At 48.3% G+C, this 18,976-nt stretch overlaps 1 long non-coding RNA gene across 1 annotated transcript in view; it reads right to left on the bottom strand.

Moving 5' to 3' along the window:
• LOC108527777 (uncharacterized) overlaps positions 1-18,760 on the bottom strand; it is a 25,619-nt gene extending 6,859 nt beyond the window's left edge. Inside the window, exons 1-5 of the long non-coding RNA XR_001884922.1 lie at positions 18,644-18,760; positions 17,494-17,635; positions 16,403-16,482; positions 13,160-13,264; positions 7,304-7,432 (exon numbers count right to left, since the gene is read on the bottom strand). This is a non-coding gene — a long non-coding RNA (uncharacterized LOC108527777). The remainder of the gene's footprint in view (positions 1-7,303; positions 7,433-13,159; positions 13,265-16,402; positions 16,483-17,493; positions 17,636-18,643) is intronic.
• Between the last annotated feature and the right edge of the window lie 216 nt (positions 18,761-18,976).

Raw genomic sequence — 18,976 nt, 5'->3', positions numbered from 1 at the left:
GGCGGCGGGAAGTAAGAGAAGAGAGAAAATGACACAGAGAAATAGAAACAAGGAAAAAGAGGCAGAGAGAGAGAGAGAATATTGAGTTCCCTCAGACGTTTACATGTGGGTATCCCTAGCCCACCTGACTCATGGCCATCTAAAGATCACACCACCCAGTCAGGGTTCCCACTCACCCACTCCCTACCCTGCCTCGCTTACACACACGCTCTCCTAGACAACCTGGAAGTCAAGAGCGGCCCAGGCATGTTGTGTGTATTCGTGTGTGTGAGTGTGTGTGTGTGTATACGCCTGTATGTTGTCTCTGTTTTGGATCGCAGTAGAATGCAGTATGTAAATGAGATGGTTATTACCGCAATGTTCATCAAGCTGAGCCGAGAAGACATTAATAGCCTGATGAATATGCATGTGAATTTGTTAATTAAGTTAATTATTCTGCTGAAAATGCATTCGTCTTCCAAGGACATTTTCCCAATGATTTTTACATGCTCTAGCCATTAGTCATGCTATATTTTATCAGGGAAATGAGTTTGCTTAAGTTGTAAAAAAAAAAAAAAAAAAAGAAAAGAAAAGAAAAAAAAGAGAGGAGACAGACAGAGAAAGAAAGGAGAAAAAAAATGAGAGAGGAAATTGCGTTGAAGTTGAGAGTGGAAAAGCAGCTGAGGCAGGCCTGAAGTTTGAGGCCCAGCTGGGCTTTTGAAGCCTACCCTCAATTTTTATGGGTACCTCACTCTACAATTTTTTGCCCTTTTTTTGATGACAAACTTTTTTTTCCAGTGCCAAATTTCCAACACATTAATTAATTGTTGTAGCCAATTAACTGTAGTTGTGCAAATGAGTTTAGCACTAATTACCATGCAGTGCCTGTAATCACATAAAAAACTTGCTGAGAGAGAGAGGAGAAGAGAAAGAAGGAATGGGAATGGAGTGGTACCAGGAGAGGAGGGGACCTGAATAGAGGAGCAGCCAAGGAAAGGGAACAAGGCAGGGAGGGGTCTTGAGATTTCCTCACCATCTTGACTCTAAGAGAAGGTAGCTGTCTTCCCAGCCACAGTCAGGACCTCCCAGAGCCAGAAAATCTCAGTGTGGGTGGAGGTGAAAGAGCTAGTCAAGAGTGGTCTCCCTTTGTCTAAGAACCTCCAACCAGAGGAAGAGGTTCAGAATGGCTATCTCTAGTTGTTTCGATGATACAGTGTGGTGCCTATATAATCCTTACAGTCCTCATTCCAGGTCTAGCCTCAGTGTTTATATCCCACATGGCTGGGACTACTGGGCAGGGACAGTGGGTACCACTGGGAGATATGCTGTTCCTGATGGGCCCAAGAAGATGGAGGAGTGGTATGTAATCTTAGCCTGATTCTGCAGCTGTAAGTGAATGGGGAAAACTGTTAGGAGTCTACAGCTGCTGGAATAGGCCAAGAGAGCAATGGTAACATCAACCATAAAAGAGCCAGCTCCAGCAGGAGGTGGGAGGTGGGAGCCTTTGGCCACACAGAACTCCCAAGAGAGGAGCCAAACCTACTCTCCTACAAATTGGCATCTCTACATTCATCATGTCTGGGCCAACTCTAAGTTTCCACCTGTCAGCTTCAACCAGTGCCCCAGAGGCTGAGGGACAGACAAAACAATTTCTCTAGCTTCTCCTGAGCTGTCCATGAGTTCAACTGCCGTGAAGAACAGTGGTAAAGTCAGCACTAAGCACCAAACTGGCATTTTTGCTTCCACTGTGCTCATTCCCTCTCTACCACGTCCTAGACACTGAGCCTGCCCAAGGGGTGTGTGTGGATGTGTGGGCTTATAAATGAACTATAGTTCCTCTGTTCAAAAACAACAAAAAGTGATATATCTCCCTCAGAATAGAGAGCTCACTTATCATCAGTCTCAATTTCCTCAGGCCTCATAGACACATTCAACTGCACATTTCCAAAGAGGACTTTAATATCTCATCCTCTGATAGGCATCCAAAGGCTGGGTCCTCCCTTCCCCATTCCAGGTCTCAGGTGTCTGGACAGATTGTTCAGGGGCACCATTCACTTCAGCCTTGTTCTCTGGTAAAGGGGAAACAATTTCAAGGGCATAGGTCCCCTGCTCCATGACACTATGACACTGCTGCTTTTTTTTTTTTGAGGCAGAGTCTTGCTCTGTTGCCCAGGCTGGAGTGCAGTGGCATAATCTTGGCTCACTGCAGCCTCCACCTTCCAGTGGAGGTGATTTTCCTGCCTCAGCCTCCCGAGTAGCTGAGATTACAGGTGTTTGCCACCACGCCCGGCTAATTTTTGTATTTTTAGTAGAGATGGGGTTTCACCCTGTTGGCCAGGCTCGTCTCAAACTCCTGGACCTCAAGTGATCCACCTGCCTCGGCCTCTCAAAGTGCTGGGATTACAGGCGTGTAATCCCACCTGGCCTGTGCCACTCTTTTGATCTATGGACTGAAGTTGGCTGTGAGGACCTGAGTTGACCCAGGCTGCTCCAGGCTCTCCCTGCCCCCAACATCTCTCTGCTAGTAGCACCCACACCCTCTTTTCAGCAACCTTAGTGAAGTGTAGAAAGGCCTCCACCTGAAAAGTCAGCTGTGGTGGAAAGAGCCTTATTATCTTGGATTCCAGGCTCTTCTTTGTCACTTAACATCATGTGATCTTGGGAAAATGACTTAACATGAGCCTCAATCTTCCACATCTATAAAATGGAGATAATAGTAGTGCCATGCCCAATTACAACGTTTAATAATTATGAATATAAAACATTCAGCAAACAAGTGAAATGAGCTATTTCATTCATTGCTAATGAGTACAAAGTGAGAGAACCTTGTTGATGGGCAACCTGGTAATATAAAAAAAATGTTTATGTTCACACAAAAATCTGTACGTGAATGTTCATAGAGGCTTTATTTGTAATAGCCAAAAACTGGAATTAGTCCAGATATCCTTCTACAGGTAACTGGCCAAACTGTGGTATATTCATAGCATGGAATAAATAAAAGGAATGAACTATTGATCCACATAAAAACTCAGATCTCCAGGGAATTATGCTGCATGAAAAAAGACAACCTAGGCACAGTGGCTCATGCCTGTAATCTCAGCAACTTGAGAGGCTGAGGCAGGAACACTGCTCGCGGCTAGGAGTTTGAGACCACCCTGGGCAAACATAGCAAAGCTCCATTTTACATTCCTACAAAAATTTAAAAATTAGTCTGGCATGGTGGCAGGCATCTGTAGTCTTAGCCACTTAGGAGACTGAGGCTGGAGGATCCCTTGAGCCCAGGATTTTTTCTTTTTTTTAACATTTTTTCTTTTTTATGAGATGAGGTCTTGCTCTGTCACCCAGGCTGGCGTGCAGTGGCGTGATCTTGGCTTACCACAATCTCCGCCTCTCAGGCTCAAGAGATCCTCCTCAGTCTTCCAAGTAGCTGGGACTATGGGAGCATGCCATCATGCCCAGCTAATAAAGCCCAGGCTTTCAAGGCTGCAGTGAGTTATGATTGAGCCACTGTACTCCATCCTGGGTGACAGAGCAAGATCCTGTTTCTAAAACATTAAAAAAAGACAATCCAGGCCGGGCGCATGGGCTCACGCCTGTAATCCCACGCACTTTTGGGGGGCCAAGGCGGGCGGGATCACTAAGGTCAGGGAGATCGATTTTGACCATGGGTGAAACCCCGGTCTCTACTAAAAATTACAAAAATTAGCCCGGGGCTTGTGGTGGCGGGCGGCCTTGTAGTCCCAGCTACTCGGGACGAGGCTGAGGCAGGAGAATGCGCGTGAACCTGGGGAGGCGGAGCTTGCAGTGGAGCCGAGATCGCGCCACTGCACTCCAGCCTGGGGCGACAGATGCGAGACCCGGGCCTTCAAAAAAAAAAAAAAAAAAAAAAGACAATCCTAAAAGTTATGTACTATATTATGTACATTTTGAAACTATAAAATTTTAGAAGAAGACAGATTAGTGGTGGCAAGGGTTAGGAAGGGATGAGGTGGGTGGGAGGGAAGGAGGTATGATTACAAAAGAGCAACATGAAGAATTCTTGTTGTGTTAAAACTTCAGCTTCTTGACTGTAGTGGTAGATACACAAAATTACACAGGTAATAAAATTGTATATATACACATATGAGAACAAGTACAACTAGAGAAATCTGGATATGACTGGTAGATTATATCAAGGTCAATATAATGGTTGTGACATTATATTGCAGTTTTATAAAATGTTACCATTTGGTGAAAGTGGGCAAAATATACAAGAGACCTCTCTGTATTATTTCTTACAGCTGCATGTGGATCTACAATGATCTCAGTTTTAAAAGCTTTGATAGATTATTAATGTCTCTGTTGGGTATAGGAGGGAAAAGGGGCCGCCTTGTGTTTCCAATGTAGAATTCCAACGAGGAAGACTAATAATTATTTTTCTCATTAGGGTACATCAATAAAATGAACACAACCACGGGAGGTGGGTATTTGTATCCATTGACCAATAATTCCACTTCTCAGAATTAACTATTTAAAATGCATGAAGACTGGGCGCAGTGGCTCACGCCTATAATGTCAACACTTTGGGAGGCCAAGGAGGGTGGATCACCTGAGGTCAGGAATTCAAGACTAGCCTGGCCAACATGGTGAAACCCCATCTCTACTAAAAATACGAAAATTAGCCAGGCATGGTGGCACACACCTATAATCCCAGCTACTTGGGAGGTTGAGGCAGGAGAATCAATCACTTGAATCCAGGAGGCAGAGGTTGCAGTGAGCTGAGACTGCACCATTGCACTCCAGCCTGGGCAACAAGAGGAAAACTCCGTCTCAAAAAATAAAATAAAATAAAATGCATGAAGTTTTATTTGTTTGGATATTCACTGTGGTATTTTTTATAATAGTAAGAATATCTAAATGATTCAAAATAGGGGATGAGCCTTATAAATCACAGCATATCCAGGGGATGAAATACTCTATAGTCTTTAAACATACTTTAAAAAACACACTCAGTACAATGCCTGGCATACAGGCATCAATAAATGGAGTTCTCTTTACTGGGTTGTTCTGGGTATCAAAAGAGTTAATGTAGATAAATGTAATTAACAAACTGTAAAGTGCCTAGCAAATGCTAGTTGTTGCTATCCTTCTAATGACTATCTCTCCCACCTCCATCTGGATGAAGCTGAACTTCCAGGCAGAACAGTGGCCAAGGTACTCTGGCTTGAGAGGCATAGGAATGGGGTAACTGATTTCTTGGGGAGTCTGAGTCAAGGATTGGGACTACTTTCTTTCCAGAGGATGGCCACCCCTACTTCACATCATGTAGAAAACTACATTCTCCCCTAGCATATGCACATACATTCAGCCTTTAATCTCAGGGAACTCACAAAGTCTTGGAAGCAGTATCAGCCCTGCTAACTTCATAAAAGTAGTAGTATTCTTGCACCATCCACTGTTCAGTGAGCATCTACTGAGTATCAGGCACTGTTGTAGGTGCTTTACACATATTATTTCATGAAATTCTCACAACAAACTTAAGGAGTAGTTGTTTATCTGCATTTTACAAGAAAACTAGGACTCAAAGAGGTTAAGTGAATTACCAAGGTAGCACAGCTGGTAAGTGGCAGAGATGGCACTGGAACCCAGAGCTGTCTGTCTCCAAAACTTGTGATCTAACCACCATACATACTACATTACATTTAGAATAACTGAGAAGCAGTGCACTGTATGGAAACTGTGCTGAGGCTGTGTGGAAGAGGCCTGGAAAGGTAACCCTGGTTCATCCAGTGCTTCTTAGGTAGACACAAAAACAAACCGGCAGGCAGAAGAAAAATCTCAGAAGAGAAGCAGGTCCAATCTGAAGTCTTTCATCTCATGAGTAAGTTTTTCCATATGTCTACCCTCTATCCTTTCTGCTAAAATCTGATGCCTTTTCTTCTCTTCTGTTTCCAGTGAGGATGCTGAGTAGAAGACACAGTGCCCCTCCATGAAAGGTCAAGAGAGGACAGAAGGAGTTTTCTTTCCCCAGCTTTGTTGAGGTCATGACTAGGATGCCTCCATCTTCTCAGTCTCTTGCATCTACCCCAAGGTATCAAACTAGAAGATGTGTAGGAGAAAATGACCCAACCAGACCAAAAAGACCAGCTTAGAGAATAACCCGGGGGTCTCTCAGGATCCTTTTTTTTTTTGAGATGGAGTCTCACTCTGTCGCCCAGGCTGGAGTGCGGTGGCATGATCTTGGCTCACTGCAAGCTCCGCCTTCCGGGTTCATGCCATTCTCCTGCCTCAGCCTCCCAAGTAGCTGGAACTAAAGGCGCGTGCCACCACGCCCGGCTAATTTTTTGTATTTTCAGTAGAGATGGAGTTTCACTGTGTTAGCCAGGATGGTCTTGATTTCCTGACCTCGTGATCCGCCTGCCTCAGCCTCCCAAAGTGCTGGGGTTACAGGTGTGAGCCACCATGCCTGGCCAGTCTCTCACGATCTTAGTGCTGGGCTAAGGGTGATGTTAAGGCGGGCAGTTTCTCCCACCAGACTCAGCAGCGGGCTTTATGGTCTGACATCTACCCAGCTGTAGAAGTCCAGCCAGCATTTCCCAAGCCAGTGCCTCTTGTCTTGATATGACATCTCTACAGCTACCTCTGTAGGTAAATACAGAGTCCTCCCACTCTGTATTTACCCTTCTGTTTCAATACTACCTTGCTGTATTTGCTCAAGTGCAGGCAACCCAATTGGTGGCTTAGAGATGCCCAAGGAAGATCATAATTTTGTGAAGAGATGCTAGGATCCCAAGGCTAGATCCAAAGGAGCTCTTCCAGGATCTCAAGGCTAGGTCCAAATTTACTTCCCCTTTTCTCTCCACTGAGAGCCAGGAGGGCAGCAGGGGCCTAAGACTGGACACACAGAATGGAGGGGAGGGGTGTCAATTGCCCCCTCCCTCCTCCACACATTATTCTACCCTGCTGGTACCCAAGCATGCCTGCCGCTCACTTGGCTTCCCTCAGCCCATCTAACCTATGGACAGGACAGGGTTAAAGGCATGGTATGGGCAAGCTATAAATTTCCCATCAGTGTGGGGAGAGTGGGATTGTTGGCAGGGAGGGGGCTGGGCTGGGGGGGAGGGGGAGCTGGGAAAAAGCCAGGAGGTTGTCTCTAGGTAACAATAAACACTGCAAGCAAGGAGCAGCTGTTACACTTACTCTCTCTGCATCACAATGCTGAAATAACACTAATAAACCAGTGTGCCCAATACACTGGCATACACACATTTAGGGCTGGGACTCCACTGTACCCCTATGGCTGCCCTCTGATCCAGGGCAGGGTCCTTCATGGCAGTGGACATACCTGTCCTGGCCTCAGTACACTTGTGGGGAAGGATAAAGACTGGCAAGTTCTCCCCATCCCAGTGGCATTCTCAGGGTCAGGATGGTGATGGAGGCTGGAGATCTTGGGTGCAGATCCTGGTGGCATTCACTGGAAAGAGTTGAAACAGGGATAGCTCTCATTTGGGAGCTGGGAGGAGAGGAGGAGAGTGAGAGAAAAGCATAGGGAACAGACAACTACTTACCATTTTCCTTTCAGACTGGAGGGGATAAGGTAGCCAGGAATGGAGTTGGCTAAAAGGAGGTGAAAGAAAAGGCAGGCAGAAAATAGGGTTTGAAAAAGTAGAGGATTAGGAAGCATGTGGTATCATGGCATGTTTTCCTTTTTTTCTTTCTTTTCTCTTTTTTTTTGAGACAGGGTCTCACTCTGTCACCCAGGCTGGAGTGCAGCGGCACAATCTTGGCTTACTGCAACCTCCACCTCCCAGGTTCAAGCAATCCTCCTACCTCAGCCTCCTAAGTAGCTGGGACTAGAGATATATGCCACCACACCTGGCTAATTGTGTGTGTGTGTGTGTGTGTGTGTGTGTGTAGAGATGAGGTTTCACTATGTTTCCCAGGCTGGTCTCGAACTCCTAAGCTCAAGCAATCTGCCCACTTCGGTCCCCAAAGTGCTGGGATTATAGGCATAAGCCACTGCGCCTGGCCATGGCATGCTTCTTATATCTCTCCTGGGGCTGAACTCCCTACACCTGCTTACACCTGGCCTGGTGGACCCAAGATCCCCCTCACAGTACTACTTTTATACCCAGGGCCAGGTTGTTGGTTTAGTTCAGCACTGAGCTTTATTATGTATGTCCCAGCAGGGAACCTGGGGCTTTTCATACTACCCAGGAGAGCTTGGGGAATGGAGCTGTTCCTGTCTTCCTACACAAGGAGTGGCTAATCATCTGTCCTTTTTCTAACCAAAGCCATCTCTGGACCACCAGGAGTGAGTGGGCAGAGGGTCCCTCATCCTGGCAGGAAAGCAGAGCTGCCAGCAATGAAAGGAACAGAAATAGGCAAATGAGAACTCAGGCTCTGTCACAGAACGCTCCTTCTCTGAAGATGGGATGTTTATTTTTTAATTAATTAATTAATTAATTAATTAATTTTTTGAGACAGAGTCTTGCTGTGTTACCCAGGCTGGATTACAGCGGTGCAGTGGTGTGATCTCGGCTCACTGCAACCTCTGCTTCCCAGGTTCAAGTGATTCTCCTGTCTTAGCCTCCTGAGTAGCTGGGATTACAGGCACCTGCAACCATGCCCGGCTAATTTGTTGTATTTTTAATAGAGACCAGGTTTCACCATATTAGCCAGGATAGTCTCCATCTCCTGACCTTGTGATCCACCTGCCTCGGCCTCCCAAAGTGCTGGGATTACAGGTGTAAGCCATTGCGCCAGCCGGATGTTTACTATTATGTGTCTGGATACACTGGCAAGTAAGATCGCTGTTACTTTTTTTTTTTTGAGACAGAGTTTCGCTCTGTTGCCCAGGCTGGAAGGCTGGAGTGTAGTGGTGTGATCTCAACTCAGAGATCGCTGCAACCTCTGCCTCCCGGGCTCAAGAGATTCTCCTGCCTCAGCCTCCTGAGTAGCTGGGACTACAGGCGCCCACCAACACACCCAGCTAATTTTTGTATTTTTAGTAGAGACGAGGTTTCACCATGTTGGTCAGGATGGTCTCTCTCCTGACCTCGTGATCCATCCACCTTGGACTCCCAAAGTGCTGGGATTACAGGTGTGAGCTGCCATGCCCGGCTATCCTAGCTGCTACTCTTTACCAGATCCAGTATAGGCCCCTGGGACTAGAGTCCAAGGCATGAATGTTCTCCTGGTCCACTTTCTGGCCTCTTTTCCCTGGTGTGACCTCAAACACAGTACCTTATTATCCCCCCTTCAGAAAAATGGAGACGATGCATACTGTCCACCTGGCACACAAGGGAAGAGGAAATTGACATGTCTGAAGAGCTATGGTTCTGCACCCACCTCCACAGCCTGCACCACTACCTTGGTTCAGCCAACGCAGGAGTCCCTAGCTACTTCTCTCTTGTCCCAGGTGTCTGTTTCCAGAAAGGAGAGTACTGAGACCCAGCAGTTATCCTTCCAGGTTCTAGTGTTATAGCACAGCTTGTTTTACTTCTAAAAATTTAGTGTCAGCTGGGTACCTAGAGTTCTGGGCAGGCAAGAGAGGACAGGGAGGAGTAATTGTGTTTGCCTAGGAAGCCCCTCTTCTGCGAAGTACCCAGGGGCACTGAGCTACCTAGCACAGGTGGATGCCCCATACCCCCTGTGCACCCAACGAATACAGTAGGGCAAGAGTAACTGGCTTCTCCTATCCTTTCCTCATTGAGATACCTTTCACTGGGAATGCTCAGTTTCCCCTGCTCTCTTCTCTCCCATTTCCCTCTTTTTTCATAGTTGGGGCCTCCCCCGCTCCACAACCCAGATGAGGGACCTTCATTCACAAAGCTCAGAGTGGGGAGATATGGGGCAAAAGAGAGCTCTAACAGGCCTGGACCCCTTCCCCTCTGTTGTTTTTGTGAGCCACCTCCACTGCTGTGAGTCACCAGAACCTTGAGCTTGCTGAGCTACCAGCAGCCTTCTTCCTCTTTCCTTCCTCCAGCCAGGCAGATATGTGCCCAGTGGGCCCCAAAGCCTGCCATCTTCCTATCTTCAAGCCCACAGTCCCTTCCTTCATTTTTAGGAATCCGCAACATAGACACATGGAAATGAGTGAGCAAAGGAGTGTGAGAGACCTCAGCATGTGCTCTGTGCTGGGGCAGAGAGCTGGCTGCCTGTACAGCAGAGCAGGATCACTAGCCAGGCGAGCTGGCACACTTAGGCAAACAGCCCTGTCAGCATGTGAGTGGGGAAGCAGGAGAGGATGGGGTAAGAATGCTGTTTCAGGAGCAGGCATCTCCTCCTGGCTTCCTCTCTAGTCACCTTCTTCTCCTTGGCCTTTCTCCTTGGGTGCTGATGGACACCATGGCACTGCCACCTCTATCTACCCCTGTCTTGGCCTTTCTTCCCTTTCTTCATGGCTTTGGAAGCTACAGAGAGGGGACCTGCTTAACAAACTCCAAGGTGTCAAGATGGGAGGTTTAGACATCCAGATCTCTCTTCAACCAGTGGGAAAAATTTAGGGGAGAAGGAGGAAAGAGTTCCTATTAGAGTAAGAGCTAAGCCCTAGGCTAACACTGAGCACCTCACCTAGTCCTTTTTCTCCAAAGTGCAGGAAATTCTGGGTACTACCTATTTTTTTTTTTTTTTTTTTTGAGACGGAGCTCGCTCTGTCGGCCCAGGGCTGGAGTGCCAGTGGCCGATCTCAAGCTCACTGCAAGCTCCCACCTCCCGGGTAACCGCCATTCTCCCTGCCTCAGCCTCCCGATAGCGGGACTAACATGCGCCACCGTCGCCCGGCAGTTTTTGTATTTTTTTAGTAGTACGACGGGTTTCACTGTGGTTAGCCAGGATGGTCTCGATCTCCTGACCGACCTCGGATCCGCCCGCTCGGGCCTCCCAAAGTGCTGGGATACCAGGCCTTGAGCCCACCTGGGCCCGCCTTTTTTTTTTTTTTTGAGATGGAGCTCGCGCTGTTGCCCCAGGCTGGATGCAGTGGCCCCGGATCTCAGCCACTGCGCCCCCCCCGGTTCGCCACTTTTCCTCCTCCTGCCCAGCCTCCCCGAGTAAGCTGGGACTACAAGTGCCTGCCACCACGCCCGGATCCTAGTTTTTATGTATTTTTTTAGTAGGACGGGGTTTCCACCGTGTTAGGCCGGATGGCTCAATAATCTGACACTTCGTGATCTTGCCCGTCTCGGCCGTCACCAAAGTGCTGGGATTAGGGATTACAGGCTTGAGCCAACGCGCCCGGCCGGTACTACCATTTTTAACTTCCACTCACTTCAAGTCACCCCTCTTCCCCGCAAAGACCTGGCACCCTTGGATAAACCTTAGGAATGAGAGGCTGAGCCACACTCCTGTAATCCCAGTACTTTGGGAGGCTGAGGTAGGCGGATCACTTGAGGTCAGGAGTTTGAGACCAGCCTGGCCAACATGGTGAAACCCGTCTCTACTAAAATTACAAAAATTAGCCAGGCATGGTGGTGCATGCCTGTAATCCCAGGTACTTGGGAGGCTGAAGCAGGAGAATCGCTTGATCCTAGGAGGCAGAGGTTGCAGTGAGCTGAGATCACGCCACTGCACTCTCCAGCCTGGGCAATAGAGTGAGACTCCATCTCAAAAACAAATAAACAAAAAAGCCTTAGGAGTGGGAGGCAGATCTGATAGGAGTTACAAGAAAGGAGGCTCTGTTCCTTGGAGAAACACCCAGAACAGACTGAATGCTTTTAGGGCCTTTTAGTCCTAGCTCTAACATGACTGCAATATGTTGGAGTAGGGATAGACAATGGGTGAAAAAGAGGGCTTACGGAAAGCCCGCCACCCTCTCTTCTTCAATGCATGCTCCTTTCCACGGCTGTGTATCCCAGAGTAGAAACAGCAGCTCTGTAAACAGCAGCCATTTAATAAATCCTACAAACAATACTCGCTCTAAATGTCCTGCCACACTGTAGGCAGCCAGCCCCACAGGTGGGACTACAGGTCGCATTTCCCAAACTTCACCCTCTGCCTTGTCACCACGTTCAGGCTTTTATCTGCTCTCCCCTGACAAGAGAATCTTCCTTTCCAGTCCCTTGGCACAGCCTTCTTCCCCTGCTGACATCCCTGGGGCCCTTAGAAGTAGGCAAGGGGTCCTAGATAAATTCTTTCCAAACTATTTTGGAGGGATCTGAGGAGAGCTCTTCTCATCCTGTCTGCAGTTGAGAAGGCAGGCAATGAGACAGCCAAGGAGATGACTCAGTCTGAAGGAAGGGCTGAGTGAGGCTGGGGGCACTCTGGCAGATCCTGCTCTTCTCAGGGGATTTGGGGATATAAAATGGGGAAGAGAAGGCAACTCTTGAGTCGGGGAAGGGTGTTGGGGACCTGGGGAGTGTGATAAAGTTTTGACTGGCACTGCTTTCCAAGCTCTGTGCCTATCCTTGCCCCTACCCTAAGTTAGTCTCATGAAGCATGGAACTAAAAATGTTCAATTTTCTGAGGAAGGAGGAGGATGACAAGAAATGCCACCTTGGCAACCTAGTGGGAGAGTCCCCTTTCTCCTCCATTCCTTCCCTCCTAACCCTAGCATGTGAACAGTGAAGGAAGCAAGGGGATAGGGATGGGTACAGCTGGAAACTTGCCCCTTTCTCCAGTGTACATCAACACTACAAGAGCCAGAGGGGTCTAAGAGCTCTAAGGCCATGGCACCACATGAATTCAGAAGCATTTCTAATTCAGCCTTCAGGGCCTTGAATTTAAATTATGTCTCTGTTTTAGGCTTCACCATGGGACAAGAGGTATAAAACTACTCAATACATTTTTTGGCATAAGTTTCTCCAGTGGCTTCTTATATTGCAACAGGGAAATATGTGATAAGATTTCAAAAAAAAAGCTCAACGTATAGTCTTGATTGGGGGATTTGCTTCTTGGTTAAGGAGGTGGGGTAAATAATGCATTTCCTTCCCTGTAGATCTTAAAAGACATGGTAAAACTCCATAGGGGCCAGGGGCTGTAGGGGATTTGTGTACTTGGAAGCAAGAGAATGGATAAGATGACCTCTGGAACAGGCTGTATAGAGGAAATGTCCCCCCAACAGTGCTCCATAGAAGCTGAACCTATCCATGACTCCCCTAAGTTGCTTCTAAGACAGGGGATAGAAACTTGAGACTTCAAGCAATGGAGAATAATATCCTGCATACCTTCTTCCCTTGACTTTCCTCCCCCAGCACCTACCTACCTTTCCTTTTCCTGTGTTCCAAGAAATTCTCCAAATCCAGGAACACAAAGCAATTCCAGGACAAGATTCAAATGATTTCCCCTCTTTGGGTCCTGTTTCTCACATCTGTAAAATGAAGGGGTGGGGCAAGATTAGCTCCAAGTTCCCTTTTTTTTCTTTTTGAGATGGAATCTTGCTGTTGCCCAGGCTGATTCTCCTACCTCAGCCTCCCCAGTAGCTGGGATTACAGGCACGCATCACCATGCCCAGCTAATTTTTTTTGTGTTTTTTGGTAGAGATGGAGTTTTACCATGTTGGCCAGGCTGGTCTCAAACTCCTGGCCTCAAGTGATCCACCCGCTTTGGCCTCCCAAAGTGCTGGGATTACAGGCGTGAGCCACCGCGCCCGGCCAAGTTCCCTTTCTTGCAACAGAAAGGTTCTATGATTCATACCCCAAAAGGCACCAGGCCTCATTTGCATGCCATTTTGCAATGTAATCTCCATGGCATTTATTTTATGTCAAAATGTACAGAAATATCTCTGAACCCTGCCCTTCTCCTCTGTCTCTCCATAGTCTCTCATTCTATGGTCCATAGCTCTTGTCAAGGACCTCAAAGCTCCGTCCCCACCTTCCTTTCACAATTTTATAGCACTCCCTGGGACAAGCCCAATCAGACAAAACCCCAGGAGCAAGAAAACAGCCTCACCTCATATTCTGGCTGTGATTTTGGGCTCCAGACCTGAGTCAACCAGTATAGATCCAATCCGTTTGGAGGTCCTGGCAGTTGGGGGGAAATCCTGGCACCTCTCCCCAGTGCCTCCCCTCCTCCACCTCACTATTCTCCATGCCAGAACGCAAAGTGGCCAGTGATTGATGGGCCTGGGTTCCCGGTAACCGCACCCAGTGGCCCAATCCTCCTCCCTTACCCAATCCCTCCCCTGTCCCTATTCAGATATCAGATTGTCTCATGTTGGTCCCTGAGGTCCCATTAATTAAAAATACATCCAATTAAATGGCAGGTGAAAACGTGCTATTGGAGCTCTATACCCCCCTGCCCCAGCTTGGTCTCTCCACCCCCTCAACCCCCCCTTTTAAGGCTCAGCTGTGCTTTCAGCTGAGAAAGAGAGAGAGAGAGAGAGAAAGCATGAGGGAGAGAGTAGAGGAAGACATGGGGCAGGGTATGATAGGGGGGTTATTTGATCCTCTGCCAGGGTAGCATGTGCCAGCCTGGGAGGGTGGCACCATGCCCTGGTGTCTAATTTCTGGAGGTGTGAGTAGGTTGTCAGCTGGGTACCCATTTCCATTTCCCTTAAAGGGGCAGAGGGCAGTCAGAGGGCATGGCTAGCTATAATGCCTTCCTTTTGGGCTTGGTGGATGAAGGGCAGAAGTGTAGATGGCAGAGGGGCCTCGGGGGCGACATGTAAAAATCAGGGATTGGGAGAGTCTGAGGCCTCCATTCTTGGCATATCACTGCTCTTCCCCAAACTGGGAAGAATATAACAAGGAGCAGGCTGGGACCCAGGTGGCAGGGTATGGTGATGCTCCCAAGCCTGGCTGTGCCTACCACTGCCCACAGGAAAGATGAGAGAAGAATGGAGAGAGGGAGGAAGGAGCCATAACTTGGGTGGGAGCAGATGGGTCAGATAGGATAAAATATGCAGAGAGAGATGTTCATGTGGGCATCATGTCCCCTAGCACTTTATAGGTAAAGGACTTAAAAGGACGTGTCCTGTTTATCTTTTCTCCAAGCAAAAAGGAGGAGCAGAGCTGTAGCATGAAGTCACCTTGGCCTGGCTGCCTGGCAGGCAGTGAGTAGGGTATCTCCCTTGATGAGCACGGACCCACTCTCATTCTCCTCCATACTATGGTATCCCTAGCATTTTAGGTAAGGCATTTGCCCCCCTCCACCCCTCTGCAAAGCCCTCTGGCCCCAAGCGATACAAAGCTAATGGGCACTGAAAGCTGTTGGGAGAGGAGCTGAGAAAGTAGGGATGACTAAGGGTGACTCTCAGAATCCAGGCCTGAGTGGGGGTTTTGCCGACCCAGGGCCCCTGCCTGGCCTCCTTGGCAGCCTCAGCACCTCCTCACTTCACTTTAACGCTAATTGGAGATTTTAATCTGCACTGCTGCTCTGCTTGGGGTGCTGGGGGGAGCGCCAGCTGTGCAGTAATTCCAGCAGCACCGACTGTTTAATCAAGCTGTCCTCCTGGGGAGGGGCCCTCAGGCATGGGGGCAGGAAGGAGGAGGAGAACCTCTGTCATCTCTCTTAGCCTGTTCAGCCTGGAAGGGCTTCATGGAGATGGAGGGTCAATTGTGGAGTCCTCAGTCCCATAGAGGCCCCATTGCCATTTGGCACCCCTAGCAGAAACACTGCCTGATATAGGGTGGGTATGAGGCTCATGGCCCAAAGCAGCCCACCCTCCTATCCAGCTTTCTGACACCATTTTTGGCTCAGAGCCCTGGAATGTCCTGGGGTGTATTCCAGCCACTGAGGCTGTAAACATCCACTAGACCATCTTGAATTCTATAGGTTTGTGCTGCAGTAGGTGACAGGGAGACTAACTCTCCCAGGCTTTAGTCACCCCTAACACTTTCTCACTAACAAAATACTTTTCTTAGAACAATTATAAGAGATTTTTTTCCCCTAAAAACCACAGGCACCTCCACCGTCTGGGTTGGAAAGTGACTGCCATTAAGGCAGGGGGACAACGGGGCACACAGCTGGAACCTGCTACACCTTGAGGGAGAGAAGCACCTTTGCAAGGTGTTCAGTGCCTGGAAAGAGGGGGGCTTCCCGAGTTCAGCTGGAAGCACATTGAGATGTCAGGCCACTAGGGCAAAGCGTTTAGAGGTCTCAGGCCATTTTAAAGGAAGAACAAGTGGTACCAATTATTTGTCTCACTTTTTGGGCACCTGCTCTCTGGGAGTGTTTCTGACCCCTGTTTTGGAGAAAGGGTGCCCTCATCCCCAAACTTTCTGCTAAGGGGCATGAGTTTTAATTGGCCAGCAGCGCCCTCGTGTGGCAGAAACCATGACCACAGCTGCCCAACTAGCAGGGCTGTTCTGTGCAATCAGATAACCTGGTAGACACACATGTAGATAAGTTAAAAATGCTGGTGCTCAAGGTACCCCACGCTACTTACTGCTTGACTACATCCAAGGACGTTTCTTGCTAACACCTGCCCTATCCCTCTGTCTACCTCAGCCCACCTGTTTCACCTCTAACTCAACCCATATGCCTACCAGGAGAGGGAGCACCTTACCCAGAGGTGGCACTTATTTCAGCTCCTGCATGTGTTGTCTGGATTGCAGGGATGAGAGAGGCACTGCAGAGAGAGGAGGCCTAGGGTCAAGAAGATAAGCTGATGTCACCTCCTATGCCCAGGAGGCAGGGAGATGCTCTGCCCACACCTGACCCCCCAACTCTCAACAGGCCCCAGAGGAGAGCTGACACCTGAGCTCAAGACAGTAACACTTAGGAGTTGATTCTGCTTTATGGCCATCTATTTTCCACTCCCTGGGGGTATCTGGGAATGAGTATGGACAGATTCTCAGAGCCTAAGATCCTGGTCCTGGGAAATACACACTAGATAAAGCATCTTTCCTTTTGGACCAGTCTGGATATTATTAAAAACAAACACACACACAAAACCATTCCCTCAAAACATACAGGTAGGTCGGGTGCAGTGGCTCACACCTATAATCCCAGCACTTTGGGAGGCTGAGGTGGGCGGATCACTTGAAGTCGGGAGTTCGAGAGCAGCCTGACCATCATGGAGAAACTCCGTCTCTACTAAAAATACAAAAATTAGCCAGGCATAGTGGCACATGCCTGTAATCCTAGCTACTCAGGAGGCTGAGGCAGGAGAATAGCTTGAATCCGGGAGGCAGAGGTTGCAGTGAGCCAAAATCATGTCATTGCACTCCAGCCTGGGCAGCAAGAGCGAAACTCCGTCTCAAAAAAAAAAAAAAAAAAAAAAAAAATCCAGGTACTCTCCCAGGATAGCAAGCAACTAGGAAGAATGCACATCTGTGGCTTCAGATTTCTAGCCCCCAGAAGAAAGGGTACCTGTCATTACACTCTCCCTCTCCAGTACCAAATACGATCTGTTTACTGGTCCCTTCCCACACCCACTAAATGGGAAAAATGGTCATGAACTATAGAAAAAGGATGGACATTTGATACCAGGAGGTTAGCAGCTCTCTAAAGATTCAGGCTGGAAGTTACAAAGACATACAGGTAAGTCACCAAGACCTTCCCCTTGTTGGAGACATTTAATAACAGAGAAAAATACTCTGAGAGAGAAACATAACCCTGTTTGGGGTTGATGGGTAGGGGAAGCAGCACACCTACCAGCAAGCAAGAAAGGTGGGGGTAGATACAGGACGCTGGTGACCTGTCCCATCTGAGCATCAGAGATGGCGGAAGCAGGCTTGCAGGCCTCTACTTCTGGTGTCTCACACAGTGTTTGGACAGGTGGGATTTCCTGTTGAACCTGGAAAGGAAGTGAAGAAGCTGATTAGAGGTAGTGAGAAGAGACAGAATGCCCTATCTTGACTGAGAAGAAAGGGATAGAAAATAGCTTTTTGGTGCTTGCTTTGGCAGCACATCTACTTTAAAAATTGGAATGATACAGAGAAGATTAGCATGGTCCCTGTGCAAGGATGACACGCAAATTTGTGAAGTGTTCCATAAAAAGGGAGGGAGAGAGGGAGGGAGGGAGGGAGGGAGGGAGGAAGGAAGGAAGGAAGGAAGGAAGGAAGGAAGGAAGGAAAAAAAAAATCCTGTAATCCCAGCACTTTGGGAGGCTGAAGCGAGCAGAGGGACACCTGAGGTCAGGAGTTCAAGACCAGCCTGGCCAACATGGTAAAACCCCATCCCTACTAAAAATACCAAAAATTAGCCAGGCATAGTGGCGGGCACCTGTAATCCCAGCTGCTCAGGAAGCTGAGACAGGAGAATCGCTTGAACCTGGGAGGCAGAGGTTGCAGTGAGCGGAGATCGCGCCATTTCACTCCAGCCTGGGCAACAGACCAAGACTCCATCTCAAAAAAAAAAAAAAAAAAAAAAAGCTTTTTGGGGCTGGATGGCTCATGTCTATAATCTCTGCACTTTAGTAGCTGAGGCAGGCAGACTGCTTGAGTCCAGGAGTTCAAGGACAGTCTGGGCTACATGGTGAAACCCTGTCTCTACTAAAAATACAAAAAATTACCCAGGCATGGTAGCACACGCCTCTAGTCCCAGCTACTCAGGAGGATGAGGTGGGAAAAATCACCTGAGGCTGCAGTGAGCTATGATAATGCCATTGCACTACAGCCTGGGCAACAGGAGTAAGACCTTGTAGGGCTGTGTATACAGATGGAGCTGTGGGCTAGAGGGGCAGCTGCCCTGGAGGAGAGGGCTGAGTAACCCTGTAACTGACATCAGCAACCCACTGTAGAGGAACATCCATTAGCACAACTGGACAAGAGGAAAGAATAGGAATGCCAAGAAAGGAGGTTACCTGCTCTACCTGGAAGTGAGAATCTATTAATCAGAAGGCAGAACATCAGAATACGGTCAAATAAAAAGCTAAGGAAACTCCTCTGGAGATCTTTTGGAATAAGAAACTTCTGGCCTGGCTCGGTGGCTCACGCCTGTAATCCCAGCACTTTGGGAGGCCGAGGCGGGCGGATCACGAGGTCAGGAGATCGAGACCATCCTGGCTAACACGGTGAAACCCCGTCTCTACTAAAAATACAAAAAAAAAAATTAGCTGGGCGAGGTGGTGGGAGCCTGTAGTCCCAGCTACTTGGGGGGCTGAGGCAGGAGAATGGCGTGAACCTGGGAGGCGGAG

This window comes from Rhinopithecus bieti, unplaced genomic scaffold (genome assembly GCF_001698545.2).
Source record: "Rhinopithecus bieti isolate Rb0 unplaced genomic scaffold, ASM169854v2 scaffold_5019, whole genome shotgun sequence".
NCBI classification, from domain to species: Eukaryota; Metazoa; Chordata; class Mammalia; order Primates; family Cercopithecidae; genus Rhinopithecus; species Rhinopithecus bieti.
The sequence above is the reverse complement of the archived record's forward strand: the minus strand, read 5'-3'. Positions and strand labels throughout refer to the sequence as shown.